The 20,482-nt window shown below is 39.7% G+C and overlaps 1 protein-coding gene across 5 annotated transcripts in view; it reads right to left on the bottom strand.

Annotated features, from left to right (window-relative positions):
- FHIP1A (FHF complex subunit HOOK interacting protein 1A) overlaps positions 1–20,013 on the bottom strand; it is an 81,940-nt gene extending 61,927 nt beyond the window's left edge. Inside the window, exons 1-3 of one of the 5 annotated variants that reach the window (XM_053976101.1) lie at positions 18,864–20,013; positions 18,511–18,599; positions 4,831–4,947 (exon numbers count right to left, since the gene is read on the bottom strand). The gene's annotated coding sequence lies outside the window, so the exon portion shown is untranslated. Of the gene's footprint in view, positions 1–4,830; positions 4,948–17,199; positions 17,243–18,435; positions 18,455–18,510; positions 18,817–18,863 lie in introns of those variants that run through there. The other 4 variants (XM_053976102.1, XM_053976103.1, XM_053976105.1 and 1 more) reach the window with 4 other exon arrangements.
- Positions 20,014–20,482: the final 469 nt, after the last annotated feature.

Here is a 20,482-nt window from a genome sequence, read left to right as displayed (position 1 = left end):
AATAATAATGCATACTTTAAAACAATTTAACTAATCCACACTAACTTTACCTGAAAACCATTTTTGTCTTAAAAAATATTGGGCTCTAAAGAACAATGATGCACAGGAAAACAGTGTCAACTGAGTACTTGATCCTTCAAGATTTTGTTCTACAATCTTATTTCACATTAATCTTTTTCCTTCTAGGATAGCGGTCACCACAATGGTGGGCTTTTCCTCCAAATTAAATGCAAATCCACTATGTTGATAATAATCAGTTTTATTAGGGAAAACATGATCACTTTTTTCCTGGTTTGCTTTTTGTGGTTTCTTTATGTGTATCATAAAATTTCTGAATTTCTAACATCACATTAACCAAATCTCCTTTATTCAGAATGGTTACATTAGGTTTTATAGGGCAACTACCAAGGACAATTTGCCCTGATTTAGTACTACGGTGTAGCCAATTTGGAACAATATCTGCTTACCATGTTTACTTCCATGAGACCAAAGTTAAGAAAAACAGTTGTCACTAACATCAGAAAACCAGTCATACTTTTCCATTTCCTCATGCCCGTGGCCTCTATCCACCATCACACACTGCTAACTTCCCTGCACTGTACTTAATTCTTCAGGGCAAAATACACACTTACCTAATTAAACTCATGACACAAGCAATGACAAGTAAATCAAGATGGCTGGACAAAACATTCTTTATGACATACCCAGGAACTTTACTCACATTGTGAGATACATACACAAGTTTTTTCCTTGTTTACATACACACACTTTTTTTTTCCTTGTTTATCTTGAGCTGAGAAAGAAAAAACATCTTATGCATTTTTGAAAGCCATGAATACATCTTTATAGTCTGTGAATTGCCAGGTGGATGTGTCCTTTACAGACCTCTCCCTCAGCATCACAGGGAAAGCAAATTTGTATGCTAGTGTATAGTGATGAAAGATTAGAAATCAGAACCATTTAAATTATTTATAGAACATCACAGATTCCTCAAGAAGGCCATGTGAAGTAGCCTGCAACTGGCCCAAAGAATCCTATGAAAGAGCAAAGTCATGTAATAGCTGTTTTCTATTAATATTAACATTTTGTTAAATTCAAGGCAGTTTAAAAAATACCTACATCAGTAAAACAGGATCTTCCTCTATAATATTCATTTCAGGTAACAGTCAGTAACCAAGTTTTTACCAGCTTGCTCCTAAGATCAAACTCACTGCTGAATGAAAAAGATATTTTCCTCCCCACAAGTCGAAGTCTTCACAATTTTTATGAGAAGAAACTCAAAACTCTACAAACTGACAGCAGGAGAAAAAGAAAAGCAACAAAAAACTACAAAAAAACAAGCAACCCCCACACCACAACTCAGGAAGAAGACAGATGAAAAGAAGCATGATCCTAAGGTACTCCATATAAACTAATGGAATTTTTTCACCTTGTATCTTTTGTCATTCTGAAATTCCAACTTGAATCTATTGAAGTCTTACTTAGAAAGGTTTAATTGAAAACAAAAATATATGGGAACAGATTTGTTTCAAATGCATGAATATTTTCCAATAAGAAACTCTAAGTATTTAATACCAGCTGGGCCTAGAGTTGGTAATCACAGATACTTAACAACCTTAGACTAGATACTAAAGCTCTTGTGTTAAGGAATTAGGGGTTTCTTTCATTACTGCTGTTAGCTAAACCAACAGGAATCCAAACATACTAGTAAGATTGAGGAGTTGCACAAACACAGAATAGGAAGAAATGAAAGAAAGACTCCACATCATTGTGTTGGTTCATGTCACTTCCTGCCATCGGTGACTGTATTGCCCTTCCATTAGCATAACTAGATTTTAAGTCAGGGAAAAAAGAAACAGCTAACTGAAAGCTTTGCACTGCTAGAAATAAAATTATAGAGTAAGACCAGATTCTAGCTTAAATTAACAATTTTTACTACTACTTAGTAGTAGTAAAACAATTTTTACAAACTACTTAGTTTTCTCTCTGGAGAAGGAAATAGATTTGTCTTTATTGAGCAAGATATATTCTAATGCTACAAACCATCTGAAGAACTCTTACCTACAGCAACAGTCACTTTGGCAACCAAAGCTGCTTACATACATACACCTGCAGAATCATGGATTAGCTGTAGGTCAGTACATGTAAAATCTTATATTCAATAAATTTTGGATAAGGTGCCATGAGTCTTGGGAATATGTAGTTCTTCCAAACGCCATGCTAGATGAGCTTTTAGACAAAGCTTGATATTCAAAAACATTCTAATGATCTGGGTTTAATAAAACAGGTTTGCAACACTGTCAGAGTTGCCAATTTATTCAGAGAGTGGAAATAATAACATACTGAATATTTGGCAAGCATCAGACTATCTGATGCTTCCTAAAAATACTTTGATATGATACTTTGGGACCTTTTATAAGCTATTACAGAGAAACCAGATGCCTCCTTAATCCTTACAGAGCAGCACAGGTTAGCATGAGAAGAACAAGATTCTTGTTTCCCACTTGACAAAATGGTCTCCCATCAGCACCAAGAATGGCAACAAACTGCATCAAAAAAGAGGTGGAAGCACTACATGGGAGGATAAAACCAGACACATGCTACATGAAAGGCTGCTGAGAGATGGTGTTCATTTTCATTAAGCAAATGTTTGGTGGTTCAAAAATAACAAACAAGGCACAAGAGTCTACCAGAAAGTTAATACTGAATTATAATCTATCAGCTATTTGTATTTTTTCTAATCAATTTGAAAGAAAACCTGGGTATATATAAACCAGGAACTAGTGGTTATTATAAACTATCATTTCATATTTCTTCCCCTTTCTAATGTTGTTTGACTGGTATAAATGCTCCACCTGATACAACAAACACAACTTGGGAAACCAAGCACACTGTCAGGTTTCCTGTGATTTCAAGCTTGTCTGTACTAATCCCAGTCTCATTTCACACCCACACATCAGGCTCCCTCCCTAGCTAGCTTGGGCTTCTCTTCTGTACACAGCTTACTTATGACAATCTTGCAATTAATACCCACATCTCCTCCCCAGATGATGCCAACTCTTCTATGAAACATTAAGTCTATGAAAACCACACCCCCTTTCATGCTCTTTCATCTGGCCCTTTTGCAAACTGAGAATAAGCATCTCTTGGGGAGGTGATTCATAAGTGTTCAGCCCTTTTCACATTGTAAAACAGCTTATCTAATAAAACACAGCACATGTACAATGTTGCATCAAGAACCAAACAATATTCATGCTTGTAGATCAGGTTGGGAAAAAGACTTATCTGAATTTTCATCTGTCAGCTAACTAGTTTCACTGCAGTGCGGCGGCTACCTGCCACGACCTCAAGCAGTCGAGAAGCGCCAGCTAGCACTGCCTGTGTGAGGCCGGGGGGCCGCCACGTGTGTGCGGGCACTTCAGGGTTATGGCATCTGCCAGCCTGGTAGTGCTGGGTAACTCAGCTTTGGCGGCTTCACACGCTGAGAGGAGGCGAAGGGACGAGAGAAGGACACTTTGCCTGCTGGCCCTAAGAACTTTTATTCCCCATGCGTGGTCGGAACAAAACGTCCTAGAGCAATTCAGTGCAAAACGCCGGAGAACAAAGGGTTGCAGCAGATTAAGTAGGGGGTGGGCGGACAGGGGTGGAAACGTGGCTCGCCCAATGGGGACAAACGAGAGAGGAGTGACATCAACTGTAACAACCGATGGTAACATAACAGAGGTGGGTACAGCGTCCTGGGACAAATGGAAAGGCTAAGGTGGGGTTATTGATACAGAACTTTGATGAAGAAGCTGGGGGTGGTTACAAGATTGACACTCAACAGGGAGTGACAACCCCTGACTGACAGAACCAAATAAGGAGGAAACAGGGAGAGGTGAGGAGGATTGACAGGTAACTGTGGATCCCAGCGGCAGGAATTCTCAAATTCTCGGGGTAAACTGTAATTTGGAGCAAACCACTGTGAGGGAAAAATGGGTAAGTACAAGGAACAAACCTAACTAACATTAATAAAACTCCTGACTAAATCAACCCAACCTACAACACTGCAGAGTAAGATAAAGTAAGATGATCCAAAACCTCTGCCCCTTATTCAGCTTTTGTTGTAAAAGGTTTTCTAAAGTTTCTGTGGTCAACTTTTAAACTCAGATAGAGAATACTAGTCTCTTCTCCTTCAACTCTTTTTGTATCCTAATTGTACCTGTTAGAGTCAGGAGGAAAAAAGAAAACATACATTCTTCAGATGACGAGCATTTCAATTATTTCATATCCTGTAAGCCAAATAATGTGGAGATATTCTGAAACAAACAAATTTAAAAAAAAAAAAAAGGAGTCTTGCCAACTCAAGAACATCCTGATGTACAGGCTGTTGGGCTCTCATCAATGTACCACAGGTAACCGACCTCTGACTTACAGGGTATGTAGGTCACAATATATTTATTGCTCTCCAGAAGTTACAGGGCACTAAAGGACAGCTAAAGCACCTTTGATAATTGCTGTATATTCATTTCACATGTAAACAATCACTGTGATTGCCACTGGAATTTTGCACAATAGTGACACTCTACAGGTGTGAACACAAACAGAATTAAAACACAAAACATTGACAGGATACTCCAGAGCCAACTGTGTCTAAATGCAGCTGAGTGCTACTGGAGACTATCAGGCATCTGAAATCAGACTCAAGTCTCAAGCTCACTTTCCATAGGATGGGTGTCCATACCACAAAAACTGATTGTGACACCCAACACTCCAAACAGCAAGCTCAGCAAACAGAATTCTGTTCTGAGCTACCGATTACACACACACAGAGACACAAATTTATCTTACCTGCAATTAAAGCATGTCAACAGGTCAGCAAGGAAAAACTGGCTCTGGCAGATCTTCCATTTGGTCAAGAATCTAGACTTAAAGTTTCTTCAGCTTTCAGCATCATTCAGCTTTCCACTACAGATAAGGAAAGGCAGAGAAAGTAGAAAAGTAAAAAATATCATTCACTGTTAACAGAAATCTGGCAGTGTAAAAACTAAGAAGGAAAAAACCTCCATCTTAAAGAGAACAAGATAATAAACTCTCAAATACACAGGAGCAGCTGAAACAGAGCATATTTCACAGCACGAGATACGTCCACACAGACAAGGTCAGAGCTTCCAGGCCTTTCACCAATACCTACTGAGAAGCCCTTGAAAACACCAAGGGCATCATCAGCTAAGAGCCCACACCACTGCAGAAGCAATCCATATTTGCCTTCCTTGCTGCCTTCTGTTCACTGCTGCAACCCCAAAACAATCATGCATAACACACTGAATAAGTCTGAAGCAATTAAGGAACTGTTCTGGCTAAAAAGCAACCACTGGGAGAAAAAAAAAAAAAAAACATAGAAGCAGAAAAAAAAGTGGTATTACACTGAATACTAAGCTGGCTACACTGCCAAGAAACTGATTACAGACCTCACTTTTCAGACAAGAAATGCATCATAACAGCATCTTGTTAAACAAGCTAAACACATGCAAGGGAGAAAGAGAAACCCACACCTTTCTGTCAACACTGAAGTAATTCATATTAAATTTATATTTGACATGTAACAAGGCTGCACACATACAGAAAAATGCAAGTATGAAAAGCATGTCTATTCATTTACACAGTGCTTAGCATTCAAAATTGATTTTACAGACATCCTGCTAACCTGCCTGACAGAAATTCCTCCAGACTACACAAATTAATTCAAAATAAGGAGACTGTCATTTTTCTGTGTCTTATAAGCAGGGAGGTAAAACTCTGAAAGTTTTCAGTATGCTGAAAGGAATCCTGCAAAAATTTAGAAAGTATATACAACAAGGCAAAAGTATTTTTTTATAAACATAATTTTTAACCAAGAACTCATAGTTTAAAACAGGTTCTTAAACAGCTCTCCCACTAGGGGAGCATGAGCAAAACAGCCAAAAATTAAGGCCTCATGGGAAGACACTGTTTTTATACTGCAAAAGTAACATGGTTTCACTACATGGTAGAATAGATGACCCCCTGCCATTTCATGCTCCTGAATTTCAGCGATGATTATATCTGGTTCCTCCACAGATGTAACCAGAAATTTCATGAAGAGACTTTTAGCATCATTTCCCCCCTCAACTACAACAAAGAGGTAGTGCTAAAAATTAGCCAGTTTCCAAGTGAAATGATAACAGGGTCAATCTCTCTATCCTCCAGATCATCTCTAAAATGTTTCCTGTAGTAAAATATGGCTCACAAAATTCTCCCTCGCTAACCCTGCTATTTTTAATATATTTTCTTATTACTCAAAATAATTGCAAGTGAGGGCCCTAAAGGAAGGAGATTTCTCCATAATTTGTAATTAATACTAACTTCTCTCCTGTCTGCTTCATACATTCATTGCATCTGGTCATAAAAATAAGGTTCCAAGTTTAATTTGTTAAATACATTCTCCCTATTTTTGTTTTGCTGTATCATTTATCTGGGTAAATTTCCAAGTGGAGCCTATAATTATGTTCTTGATCAGACTGTGTTTTAGCTCAAACAATTATTTTTTTCCCCTGGATAATCTTCTTTAATTTGCAGCATAGCTTAAGAACTACTGTCATACACATAATAAAATAGGTATAGTCTAAATGACATCCTCATGTTTGAGGTTTGCAAGCTGATCAGCCTGGTATTTTTATTTCCTTTTACTACACATTAAATAATCCATTAGAGAGAACAGAAAAGAGGAACAGAGGGAAAAAAATTTAAAAAGAAATTGCCCCTACCCAGAGTCCAAATTGAAGTCCTAAAGGTAACCCACAGCCTCTACAGAAATAATTCTTTCCAGCATCTGTGGGAAAGGAGTATGCCATAAGCATTTGTGGAGGGGCTTCAAGTGAACAGAATTAAGGGGGCATTGGAGGAGGGCAAAACCTCTCAAGCACATTTGTTTTAAAGACTCCAGCATGCTTCCATCTAAATATCATCTTTTATCTAGAAGCACAAGCCTGAAATTGAAAATTGGTACAAGAGACTGAAACTAGAGCCAATGAAGAACAGACTCATGAGGCACAATACCATTTCTGGCATGGCTAGCAGATGTTTTCAAATATATGCTTAATAAAAATGACACAGTGGTGCCATATTATCCAAACTTATTCAGTGCTTCAGCTTCAAAGTCCTGCAAGACGGACTCAATGAATCTTTGTTACTACTACTGAGGCAATAAAGAAAACCACAAAGGTCTGTTCTTTTTTAGGCTACAAAAGTTGTTTTGTAGGCTACAAAAGATTTCTCTATGATATGCAGTTACTGTGCAGGTTTTAGAGAGAAGGCATTCAGAACATGGAATGATTCCCTGATCCAACATATGCAAAAAAATCTGAAACTTCAGCACCAAACTAGGGAAGATGTCCAGACCTTAAGTGCCTTCAGCTTCCCAAATAATTTGGAAAAAAACCCCAACAAAAACCCACATAAAACCAAACCTACACAGACACCCCTTAGGTTAGAGTACAAAAGAAGATTCAGTCTCGTATACGAAAGAACAAAAATTTGAATAATTTAGCAAGTTCAAATTCTGAATCATCCTTTTTAATATTATTTTTAAAAGCTGTAATTAAATTAAAGAAGCATGGTGAGAGAGCTTGGAGAGCTTCCTGTAGTTGTGGCCCAGGAGAGTCATATTAATCACACAGTATCACCAGTTTAGTATTGCCAGATAGGAAATAATACATCCTTATCTCCAAGAAGCACTGACACTGAGATCTCTTTGCAGGCACTGACAAATCATTACTGCCAAGCACAGTCTTGCCTTATGTAACATTCTTGGAAGAGCAAATCTTTTGCTTTTGCATTAAATACACAGCTTTTTAAAAGCAGGCAACCAGGTAAAAAATAATACATATCTGCATTCTGTATTCTGGATGGTAAGGAGGGGGAACAGAGGGAGAGAGAGGAGATTAAAAAGGTTCTGCCTTTTCATTTCTGAAAACTGAGCCAGGTGAGGAAAACATGAAATGGTAGAAGAAGTGCTCAAAAACTTTGAACCAGACACAAAAATGTTATATTTTATCTAATACTTTCTTCTCATATGATTTATATGAATTTTATATATTTTCTGGATCACCATATTCATACAAATCATATGATTCATAATTATTAATCAAAATATATATCTCAGCTCACATTGCTTGGATAGCCTGAAATTCTGTCCTAAAATGAGTGTGGTGAGGCATGCATATTAAAAAGCTTTAGAACATAATCAATTCTTAGTAGCACCCTTCCTGAATTACGATACTCTACTTTGTATATTGAGATCATCAAATCATAACAGACAACAGTTTTTAATGTTTCTTCAGTCCACAGCAGAGCAGAGTGTCAAACTTTCTTTTAACAGGCAGGTTACCAGGACATTCTCAGAATGGCAAAACCCTTTTCAAGGATTTATACGTTCTCTCTCTCTCCCTCTTTTTTTTTTTTTTTTTAACATGATTAATTTTGAGCTCAGGGTAATATTGCATTTTATTTGAGAGGAAAGTTGTCCTTAGAGACTGTATCGCATCCCATGCATCTTAACCTACACCACTACCCAACCTAGATATTATGAAAGATGCATTGCTTTGTGGTTTGGGAAATTCAAATTGCTTTCCTTATCTTTCCCCTTCATGTTTCTTTCCCAAGAAAATAATCCTAGAAAACACAGTCCACAGATAAATGAATCAATACAAACACTCCCACTACCAACAGATACCATTCAAAACAGCAGATGGACTTTAAAATATTAAGAGAGAAGTCCATTCCAGTTTCATACGTGCATGAATTAAGATAACAAACACATCATAGAGGTGATACCTCCTGGGAAATTTCTCTCTGTGAGTAACAAACCAGAAATCTACTAAACTGTTAATTTTACATAAAAATGTGCCTATTTGCTTTTGATTTAAAGATCAGTTGACACTGCAGGACTTCCTCAAATCTTTGTTTTCCTTCTGCTATTCACAGTTTTGCCCAATAACATGCAGCTGAAATTATAACCTTTGTTTAATGTCGCTGTTGCTATCCCTATCATTTGGACAAGAAATATCATGCAGTGAAGAGCCCCTTCTGTTTTGGATTGTTACTGGGCAAATAATTAAAGAAAAAGAATTAGTGTATTCAAATAAACACAGGCTACAAGGGCAGTACAATAGAGGGTTGTTAAGAACATACAAGAGATTACATGAAAGAGTTTTCCAAATTTTCACTAGCACAAGCTGATTAAGTCTGCATGGCAGAGAGAGCAGACTCACACAGGTCTGGAAGCAGTAAAACCCCAGTGGCTTGAATGCAACACCACACAAATATGACAAAATTGTTTTCAAAGCTAATCCAGGCATCTTCACACCACGTTTCCTTGCACTCCCTGTTCTAGGATTTGCTCCTGCAGAGCCAGTGTGGGTATAGCTATGCCCACAGTCATTTTTTCATGTTGTTATCTCTAACAGGGAGTTCTAGCTACTTTTCAACAGCCACAGCACTGCAAAGTTAAAAGTCTCCTGCATCTACTCCGTGCAGGTGAAAAAGGAAAAAAAAAAAAAAAAAAAAAACCAACAGAGAAAGAGGCATAATGTTTTGATATCTTTTGGATCCTCCTTGTCAGTTGAAATATAAGAGTAAAGGTATTGAAGTGAATTCTCAGTACTGTGCTCTCCCTGGATTTTACACATCATGCTGCACCACAGTAACCATCTCCTTTTTGTACTCAAAGGATAAAAAAATCACGTCAAAGTCATCTAGTCCTTCCCCCTATGCCATGGTAACACACATCATGTTTCTGTCACAACTCACAGCTGCTTTCATTACCTGTTCTTAAAAATCATACATAACTTTTTCTGATAATATATTCCAATGCAACATCTTACCAAGCAAGGAAAGAAAACAGATCACTGTGAAAAACACGTTTATCTCATACACTTAGTGGAGAAATGAGAAAGTGAGGGTTTGTCATATCTTCTTCACTTCTCAGAAGCTAAAATGATAGCTCCCAGTTCATTCAGTCATTCCTCCAGACATCCAGGTATTCTTACTGCTCTTCTCCAGACTCCCTCCAATGGGTTCATATTACCTTCTTTTTTTCCTTTTAAATAATCTTTTAATTAATTCCATCTTCAAAACATGACACTACATCAATATTGGCTGGCAAGCTTAGTTCATTTAACTTGTAGAACATATTTCTATTTACACATATGTGGTGCAGACACCGGATCCCACAAAAAGAACAGGAAAGGTCCTTAAGGTTAACTGAAACAAGCCTCAGAGTGAAGCATTTGGTCCTTCTGGCCTTCTCCAATTGTTCCCATCAACCAGGAGGCAGAAATTACTTTAAAGAAGCCTTGCTGTGTTTGAAATAAGGAACTGTGTTATAGGGGTTAGCAATACAAACTTCAGTCCCAACCTAAGAACCAGCTTTATTTAAAAAAAACCCAAAACCTTCTAAGAGCAGAATTCACTAATTTTGATTGAAGATATTCTATAATTTTACAATTCTATAGCAATGTTGACTCCTGTTACTCTTGTTGTCTACTAAAATACATAAATCCTTCATGTATATATCTAAAATAAACCTCTCACCCCTAAACTAGAACACAATCTAATTTATTAGTCCATTTCTAGGGAAAACAATGTTTTTCAAGCAGTTTAGTACTTGCCCACAGTCAATTCCTCCAAACATTCTTTAATAAGAATGAAATTTTGACAGTTTCTATCATAAAGTCAAGCTACCAGAGACCTACTGCTCCTCTTCTGTTAGCATTTTGGAAAGGGAAATTCAATTAGTCTAATGGTTTAATCTTAAAAATAAAATCATATGGGCTACTGCTTATTTATTTGTAATCTTCTACTACTTTGGGAGGGTTTAATTCCCAAGAAAAATACTAGAACAAATGAAGATAAACAACTGAGTCTACAGTTGCTCATTTCCACTTGCCCCTTGCCCCTGACACCTGTACAGACACTACAATCCCTCTTCTCAGTGGCACAGAGAAGACACACATACCCTCCATGAGTTAAGTAACTGCAGCAGCTCAAGGATTACATCAGCCAGCCCTTACTCTTTCAACAGCGCTTTTGTAAACACTTCAAACTTAAACTTCCCTAACTGCTCTAAAACTCACTCTTTCCTCACACCAGCTTAGGATTTTAGCACTTGCCTTGGACATCATGTTCCCCTCCAAGCCCCAGTATCTTTTATTAGACCTGAGGTGCAGAAATAAACAAGAAAAGACCTCAGCCTAGTTCGCATTATCTGTCCACAGCTCCACTAGTCAAACAGGAGCAAACCTCCTCTGACGTTCTTTTTCTAACTTTTTCTTTCTTTCTATTTCTATAATGATTTCTCATTATTCTTTTTGAGTTGGCCATTCTGAATTTTTAGTTATGTGTGTGTGTGCATTTTAATTATATGCTTTATTTTTACACTTGTCCTTGGCAATCCAGCTAGGAATCCTTGCATTTGATGTTGAAGGGCTCACTAGTAGCCAAGCCAGCCTCTCACTACTTTTCATATTTTCCTCTGTGGAAGAATAGTTTCAATTTCTGCATTAGCATATCCACAGACTCCAATATTCCTGCTTCTGAATAAATAATATTTTCATCTCAGAATATTTAAATGATTAGACCACATTGTCTCCTGACACTAAGCCCAATGCCAAGTGCTCCTGAGATGTCGCTGTTGACTTGATGCCTCTTTTAAATCTGAACTGTTGTTACTTTAAATGTTTGCAAAACAAATGCACACTAGTAAGAGAATATGCCTTGCTGTCAATACAACAAAATTTTATCCCCCTCACTTGCTGCTACTTTAAAATCAAACAGTAATGTTTCAGCTATTGAATGTAGGTTGCTAAAAACACTACTAGCAAAAGATACAATTTGCAAAAAAAAGCATGCATTATAAATGCAGTCTTTGCTAAACTGCCTTAAATTGTTCCTCTCTGGACATTTTAATTTTTTCTAACAATAAAGGTTCTTGTGAGGAGAAAAAAAAGTTCCCCAAGTTCAAGGATTTCACTGGCATCAAAGCAAAACAAACCTAGCCCTAACTAGCTGAAGGAAATTTTTCAGAAGAATCTCAATACTACTGTGTGTTCTGCTTTATCAATACCAGCAAGTCAGGAACCCATAAGCACTGGGCTGTTGCTGGCAAACATCACCTCTGTAAAAATCATGCCAGCAAAATATGCTGAAAGCAGATGCAACCATGGACAGCCATAAAAATCTCTGTGTTACCTGGCAGCAAGTTCAAGGAAGTATCTTTTAGTGCTGTTCACACTATTGGAACCAAAATATTAAGAACAGAATCATTGCAAAGGCTAATCAGTTTCTGTCGTCCATGCTTTTCCTCCACTCAAAATGTACTCTCACTTCACAGGCTTCTCATCCTATAAATATGTTTCAAGAAGCTGATAAAGAACTTTCTAATTGTTTACCTGAAACCACTCCAAGCAGGCAAGCATAATTAATCTTAATGCAAGTCAGCAATTCAGAAAGGAAATTATCCTGTTACACCTATTGCTGACTATGTGTTATATGTTCTCTGCTTCCGTGTACTGAATGTCAAAATGGCCAATTAAAAGGAAAAAAGAAAAAAAAAGAAAAAAAATTCACAATCCATACCAAAGGCTTCCAAGCACATTGGGTGATCTGAGAACAACATCGGAGCCAAAAATAAAAAGGAGCAACACACACTTTTCTGAAGATCTTTATGGTTTGCAGCAAAATATTTGGCTGCTTAGCATCTGTTGTCACTTTACCTTGGTTGGGCACGCAAGGCAGAGAAACCAGCACAATTCTAATTCCACTCACAGAGAGGAACAGAGCCTTCATTTCTAAAACAAATCCACATCATGCTGTGGTTGGGGGCATGCACTTCTTGCAAAATCCAGCACTGAAAATCAATGAGTTCCTCAAAAGGGGAGATAAACTTTTGACCTCCATAGGTTTTCTTACAGGAATACAGAATTTATAACACTGAACTAAAACACAGTTATGGTATGAGTGAAGTGTAAAAATGCCACAAATGTGCAAAGAGGAAGCAACACAGCTCTGTTTTCTTAGAGCCATGGGTCCAGTGAAGCAACTTACTGATGTTCCACCTTCCACTTGGAATTATGAAAGGCACACCTCCCCACTCAGGCTTCCTTCTTCCCTTGTATGTTTAAGGTATACATGCCTACAGAAGCACTACTCAGTGTAATGCCAGTACAGTGATGAAGCAGAAAACCAAGTTATCTCTCCCTCTCAGGTTTGCTGAGTTAGGGCAGGAGCCTGCCACAGCAAAATGAGTTAACAAAATTCAGCAACAATCCATGCTACTTCTTGGACTTGGCTGCACAACAGCAACTTTTTACCATAGCTCTCTGACTAGTGTGTAAAAAACCTAAACATCTGAAAATAATTCAGTTATTACAATTATATTAACTGTTAACTGTTAATTAAACTAACTCAAAAGTATTATATTCTCTTCTCTCCTGCTCAGGGGTATCTGAGGTTTTACAAAAGATTTTGTGAATTCAGGTGGGATTAAGGGATTGATTCTTCAGCTGTTTAACTCTTCAACTGTTAGCCAACAGCTACATTTAAGTTACAATCCAGAGGTTTACTGGAATATAAAGACTGTCAATACTTTAAAACTTTTATTTGTTTCACATGCTCTAGGAAATCCTTCCAATTGTGAGCTTGTTCAAGGGCATAATTTGATCAGTTCTGCAGGCAAACTCTACTTGTGTTGCTAGAATAGTCCTTCTATATAAAAATTTCCACAGAAAGAAACCCTACCCTTCACCAATGTACCATAAAGGCAACTTGCAAAAATGAGCTAGAATCAGAAGGATAAAGGGCACAACTGTATTTCAGTAATAGTTACTGACACAAAGAATCTAGTGCGTTTTTATTACTACACAGCTTTCCTTTCTTAAAAAAAAAGACAAGCTCTTCTAAGGCATGCAAATGTTTTAAATAAACAAAACCGTGTCTGTCATATGCTTGGAGACTACAGTAGAGGTACAAGGAGAGAAAACATTTGCTTCTAAAGCTAAATGGCAAAAACTACATTATAAAAATTTGCCTCATACTTTTAGCACTAATCTAGCTATGCTATATACGTTTTCACACAAAAAGTAGATAACACCATGCTCATTATGTTTAGATCAGAATTAACTGTCATGATCTAACATTACTGTATGCATAGGCAATTCAGTACTGCATCAAAATTTGACCTTTTTTTAAAGGAAAGGAAAAAGATAAAGAAGTCATTGATTTCTCAGTAACTCACAACCCATGGCAAGCCACCACAGTTTGAAACAGAATAAATTTCAGGGGAAATTTTCCAGCTCCTAGGAAAAGGTGCTACATTTGGTTCAGAGATAATCTGAGTCAAAGTCCCAACTACATGCTGGGCCTCCTGCATGCAGATAGCTATGCTTGTGTCATGTTTCCAAACTTTCCTCTGTTAATTAAATGTAATCTCACTTGATATCATAGGTAACACATTCTTAGATTATGTCTTTATATGCCTTGAGCCTGTATCACGACTCTCAGAAGCTCTTATTTTACCTGCTCTGTTTCAATTCCACATTAAGAATTGCCTCACCTGGACATGCCCTTCAGGATCACCTTAGACAAGATTTTTTTTGGCCACATGGTTTAAGATGCAAAGCATTCTTATCATACCATCACTAAGTCCTTGACTGAGAGATACCTCCCTGTACTAATAGGAAGTCTTATGATCAAGGCCTACAACAGACAGTAAGGGAAGATGGATTCCCAAAGCTCCTCAGTGTTCATAATGCTAACTTCAGCTGGTGAATGCTTCCTTACCATCACAGCACTTCCACAGTTAAAGCTGACTCCTTAAAATGTACTGGTGTGTGTACACATGTATTACAATGGAGTGATATTAAGCCAGAAGCACTTATAGTACACATTCACAAGTGAACTCAAAACTGTTCTTTTAATTCACTAGAATCACAGAATTATTAAGGCTGGAAAAGACCTCCAAGATCAGCAAGTCCAGCCTGTGACTGAACACCACCACCATGTCAACTAAACCATAGCACCAAGTGCCACATCCAGTCATTTCCTGAACACTCCCAGGGATGGTGACTCCACCCCTTCCCTGGGAAGCCCATGCCAGTGCTTAACCACCTCTTCAGTAAAGAAATTATTCCTAATATCCAGCCTGAATCTCCCCTGGCATAGCTTGAGGCCATTTCCTCTGTTGTTGGTTGCCTGGCAGAAGAGACCAACACCCACCGGGTTACAAGCACCTCTCAGGCAATTGTAGAAAGTGGTAAGGTCTCCCTTGAGCCTCCTTTTCTCCAGGCTACACACCCCCAAGATCCCTCAGCCATGCCTCACAGGACTCAGTCGCTAAACTCTTCACTCGCTTCACTGTCCTCCTCTGGACATGCTCTAGAACCTCAACGTCCTTCTTGTGAGGGGCCCAGAACAGGACCCAGGACTTGAGGTGCAACCTCAGCAACTTGATCCAGGTCTATTTGACCTGCTATCCATAACACAAAGAAGTCCTAACTCTACCTTCCAAAAAAATTAATAAGCTCAGGAAAAGGCACTGTTTCTTGTAAGCTGTTTGCATAAGGTTTTAAAGGTACAGACATTCTTACAGAGCAGCCATACCAGCATCTGCTTACAAGTCTTTATTTGGCCACTATACTGTATTGCAAAAAGGACTGAAAAAAACATCAGAATTTCTAGGTCACTCATAGCCCAACTTTTGACTAGTGCAGACCTTTGTGGTCTCTTCTGGAAGCACCCCAAGGTTCTTTGTCTTACTCAATACTATCAGAGCATTAGAAGTGCAACCATAACATAGCAAAAGTATAGGCATCTGCTGTTGTGTACTGCATTACTTGAAACACACCCAAAAGCACTAACTATTCTGCTAAGAGCCTTCCTTGATGCCCCCTTTCCTGGTGCTTATTCTAATGCAGATACAGCACATGGCCTTTTTGTTGGGGGGGCAGCTATTCAGTATAAAACTGACCTATTCCATTAGACTGAGAAGAGACCTTAAGTAAGGTAACAATGCCAAGCCAGCATGTCTGAGTAGAAGAGTCTGAGAGTTTGTCTGCAAACCAAAATATAGTTATAAAATTGTTACCAAAAAGGATTACTGGAAGAAGAGGTCAAAAAAGCCTTGTTCTCAGCAGCACATAACAAACACCACAACGTATCACCAAACATACCAACTACACTAAATATGCCATAGGAAAAAGAGAGAGAGAGAGAACACATCTCTCTCATGTCTGAGGGAAACTACTGCTCACAGTAACATCAGATTGGAGAACTGCATCTTTAAAAAGTCAAGTATGAAGTATGCTACTCAAACATTATAGAGCTAAACAAGATTCCCATCAGACTAATTAAAATTTGGAGATCTTTTGCAATGAAGTCCTCTGCAGGCATCAAAAAGCAGCATCTATATATAATAAATAAAGATATGCAAGGGAGGAACAGCAGCATTTGTGAATAAATTCTTTGTTAAAAAGACATCTTAAAACTATGTATATCAAAGTAATCTTAATAATCCTTCAATGTACAGTTTAACAGAGAAATTGATACTTCAAATGGTACTGAGAGTCTGTATATCTGAAGACTTAAGTTTGGCAGGCATCAATGCATCATTATAATCTTTTTGAAGAGAAAACATAGCTATAGATTTCCAAAACTCAGTTTCATGCCAGGATGAAATAAAACCACATTAGCAGAAGTTTCTCCAATTATGTTTCTCTTGACTTCAGATTCTATGAAGGTTTCTATTCCATTTAGAATGAAAAACATGAAAACAACTTAAAGCCAAAACCCTTACAGAGGACAATCCAGTTTTTACCAGCACCACCATATAGTTTAGACACAGTAAAGTCTACAGAAGAAAAAAAGGAAACTATGTACATTAAGCGAAGTTTCTTCCACAGGCTTTGTCCACACATTTTTCATCAATCTAATAGGATTCACTTCTTTTTCAAAGCACATATTGTCAATCACCATGGGCCTATAAACAGACTAAAACAGCTGTTAGTGGAAGTCAATTCAAAACATTTGTTTTGATTGAGACAGATAAGAGGAAAAGACATCCGGATGTTCCATGAGTTTCACCAGTGCTATCCTCACATCAATATCTCACTGGTACAATCTTGCTCTCTGCAATTATTTATACTTCACCTTATGGATTGTAAGTTTTTCTGTCTTTTCTTTCTCCCTTTGACTTTCCATGTTCATTAAAGTAGAGCCAGAAAGAAAGAAACAAATTACAGCATTAGGTCCTAATTCTTAGATTAGTTTCAGATCAGGTGGACTCTTGTACACACATACCTCAGCAGAAGTAAAGTACCACAGATAATGTGAAAACCTAATTTGACATCGTTCCTTCGGGTATTGCAAACCCTTCCAATCAACATTTTTTCTAAAATGTTTACTTCTAGAAATTATGATAGAAAACCAGCAACGGGGCAGAGACATGGGTTTATACTGCATGACCTAACACTACTACCTTATTGGTGTATGAGAGATCTCTTGGAATGGATAATTGATTATCACTACCTCTTCTCTCTGAAAATGAAAACAAAACTAAGACCTCATGCTTCCCCGCTAAGATGAGGCCGTAGATCCTTCTTACTGCTATACGAGAGAATAAAACCACTGTTGTACTAAAAGAAAATGCAACTATAAACTCTTGCACAGCATCAGTTTCACACTGATCAACACAAAATACCTAGGCAGAGAGGGCACTGGGAGATTCTGACATCTCATTCAGTTCAATCACAAGTAATAGGGTGGTATACAAAACTACACAATCAGTTTTACGCATTTTTTTCTTCTTGTCGTCATTGTATGAGACATGCTAATGCTAATCACAAAACCAATCAAATAGCCCAGGGAAGAGAAAAATCAAACTGAAATAAAAATCTCCAAATACCATCTAGTATGCCTTAGCCTTTCTCAGGTACAAGAAACCACATGCCCCAACCTGGCAAACTCCTATACTGGCAGGCTGGCCTTATGAATGACGTCCAAGCAGACAGTGGGCACCTCCAGCACCTATGTATTCGTCCACATGGAGCAATTCAACCATGCCGAGTTTCTACCAAGACCCTTGTGCAACAGAAAGGTTCACATGACCTAGCTAATAGTTCCTCAAAGATCAGAAAAAGCAACACATTAATCACTTTGTCAGGGCACACTGCCTTCTCCCGTTACCCCGGGCCCAAAGTTGCCGAGACCTCTCTCTACTTTCCTTTGGCATCCAAAGCAAACGCCAAAATAGCCTTCCGAGATTCGGTGAGTGACGCAAGGAGAAAGAAATAATCAATGTTAATTAACCTGTTGAAACAGAAGTCCGAACCCAAACTCAGCACACAGACACAGGGCCACGCGAGTGACAGCGCCACGCAGGAATACCTGGCACTCCGTCAGGCGTCACACTCGGGAGGAAAAGCCTTCTGGAAAATAAAAGCGCGTATCCCATGCTCTCACCTCGGCACTTGTCCGCTCACACAGCCCTGCGCGAAGCCTGGGTCCTCTCTCTCCCAGAAGTTTGCGACCAACGCTGCCCAAGGGTCGCCCTACAAACCCGTAAGGGAAAAGCCGAGCCAAAAAGATAAAGGGGATTAGGCGGGCATTACTTCCACTGACCTATATACTGCCCTCAGCCCGCGGCGGCCCTGCGGCAGACGGCAGCTGCTCGGCCGGGGGTGACACCGGCCTGACAGCCCGCCCCGCCTGCCGACGAGGCCGAGCGGCGGCGCGACACCCCCGAAACTCTGTGCGGGCCCGTCCCAGGGCCGCCGCCGCCTCACGGCTCCCGCCCCAGCGGGACCAGCCCCTACCTGGCGCGGGTGGCGCGGAAAGTTTCTCCGGGGAGGGGCCAGGCGGGTTCCACTCCCTCTCCGCCGAAACCACCGGCTCTGGGAAGGAAGGAAGGAAGGAAGAAAGGAAAGAGGGAGGGAGGGAGGTGGCCACCCAGGTAAATCGCCGTCCGCGACGGGACAGCTGGGCCGTCGTTAATCCCTCGGACGGGAGCGCCCTCGCGCCCGCCCGCTCCGAAGGCTCTGTCCCCTCAGGCGGGCATCTTACCCCGCGCCCCTCCACCTCCCGCTCCCTCACAGCGGGCGGCCCCAGCTCGGCACCGGCCGCCGAGTTTGTGTAAGTGGGGCCGGGCCGTGAGTCAGAGCGGCGGGGAGGAGCCGCGACCTGCCGGGGGAGGCCCGGCCCAAGGCGGCCCTTGCCGGGCGGGCGGCCGCCGGGACTCGGTGCGGGGAATAGAGCCCGACTTTAGAAATTATAACCCCGCAATTAAGAAAGCTTCCTGCCATCTCTGCCTGCCTACATGGAAACCCCGCAAGCCAGAAGTACCATTTTAAATCTATCCCGATCTTACAAATGAAAATTAGTGGTAGTTCCCTAATGATACAAGCTGCAAGGGGATCAGTGGCCTGGAGCACCCCTCCTCTGAAGAGAAGCTGAGGTTGTTCAGCCTGGAGAAGAGAAGGCTCTGGGGAGACCTTGTTGTGGCCTTCCAGTACTTGGGAGCATCTCTCATGGGGAGAGACTGCAGGAGCTGGGCCTTTTTAGTCCAGAGGAGAAAAGACTGGGAGAAAATCTCATGAATACAAACAAATAATACATACAAATCTATTAAAGGTGGGTGCCAAGGGGATGGTGCCAGACTCTTTTCAGTGGTGCACAGCTACAGGACAAGGAGCAATGGGCATAAACTAAAACACAAGAAGTTTCACCTCAGCATGAGGAAGAAATTCTTTATGTTGAAGGTGGCAGAGCACTGGAACAGAGGTCATGGAGTCTCCATCTCTGGAAACCTTCAAAACCCATCTGGAGGAGTTCCTGTGTCATCTGCTGAAGGTGAATCTGCCTTGGCAAGAGAGTTGGACTACATGAAGGCCCCTTCCAGAGGCCCCTTCCAACCCTGTCAATTCTGTGACACTTGAAGTAGGCTCATAAGAAAGAGCGAGAGGGACTTTTTGTATGGATGCATAGTGATAGGACAAGTGGTAATGGTTTTAAACTAAAAAAGAGCTTTAGATGAGATGTTAGGAAAAATTCCATATTCAGAGGGTGGTAAGGCACTGCAACAGGTTCCTCTCAGCTCCGGATGTTCCTTCCATGGAAGCATTCAAGACTAAGTTGGATGTAGCTTTGATCCACCTGGTCTAGTGGGTGGCATCCATACCCATGGCAGGAGGCTGGAACTGGATAATCTTTAGGGTCTCTTCCAACACAAACCTTTCTGTGATACCATATAGTTCTTATTTTTAAACACCTCACTGTAACTGTGATAGACTGCTGTGTTGAATAGTTAAGGTAGTTCAATATGCCACTATGGTTTTGTTGGTTTTTTTTTAAGGCTTCAGATAAATTAATTAGACTGTAAGTGTTCTTATGGTTTTACTAAAGACTCAAAATATTAATAGATGCTGGCCTATTAGGG

Source organism: Vidua macroura, chromosome 4 (assembly GCF_024509145.1).
Source record: "Vidua macroura isolate BioBank_ID:100142 chromosome 4, ASM2450914v1, whole genome shotgun sequence".
NCBI lineage: Eukaryota > Metazoa > Chordata > Aves > Passeriformes > Viduidae > Vidua > Vidua macroura.
The sequence above is the reverse complement of the archived record's forward strand: the minus strand, read 5'-3'. Positions and strand labels throughout refer to the sequence as shown.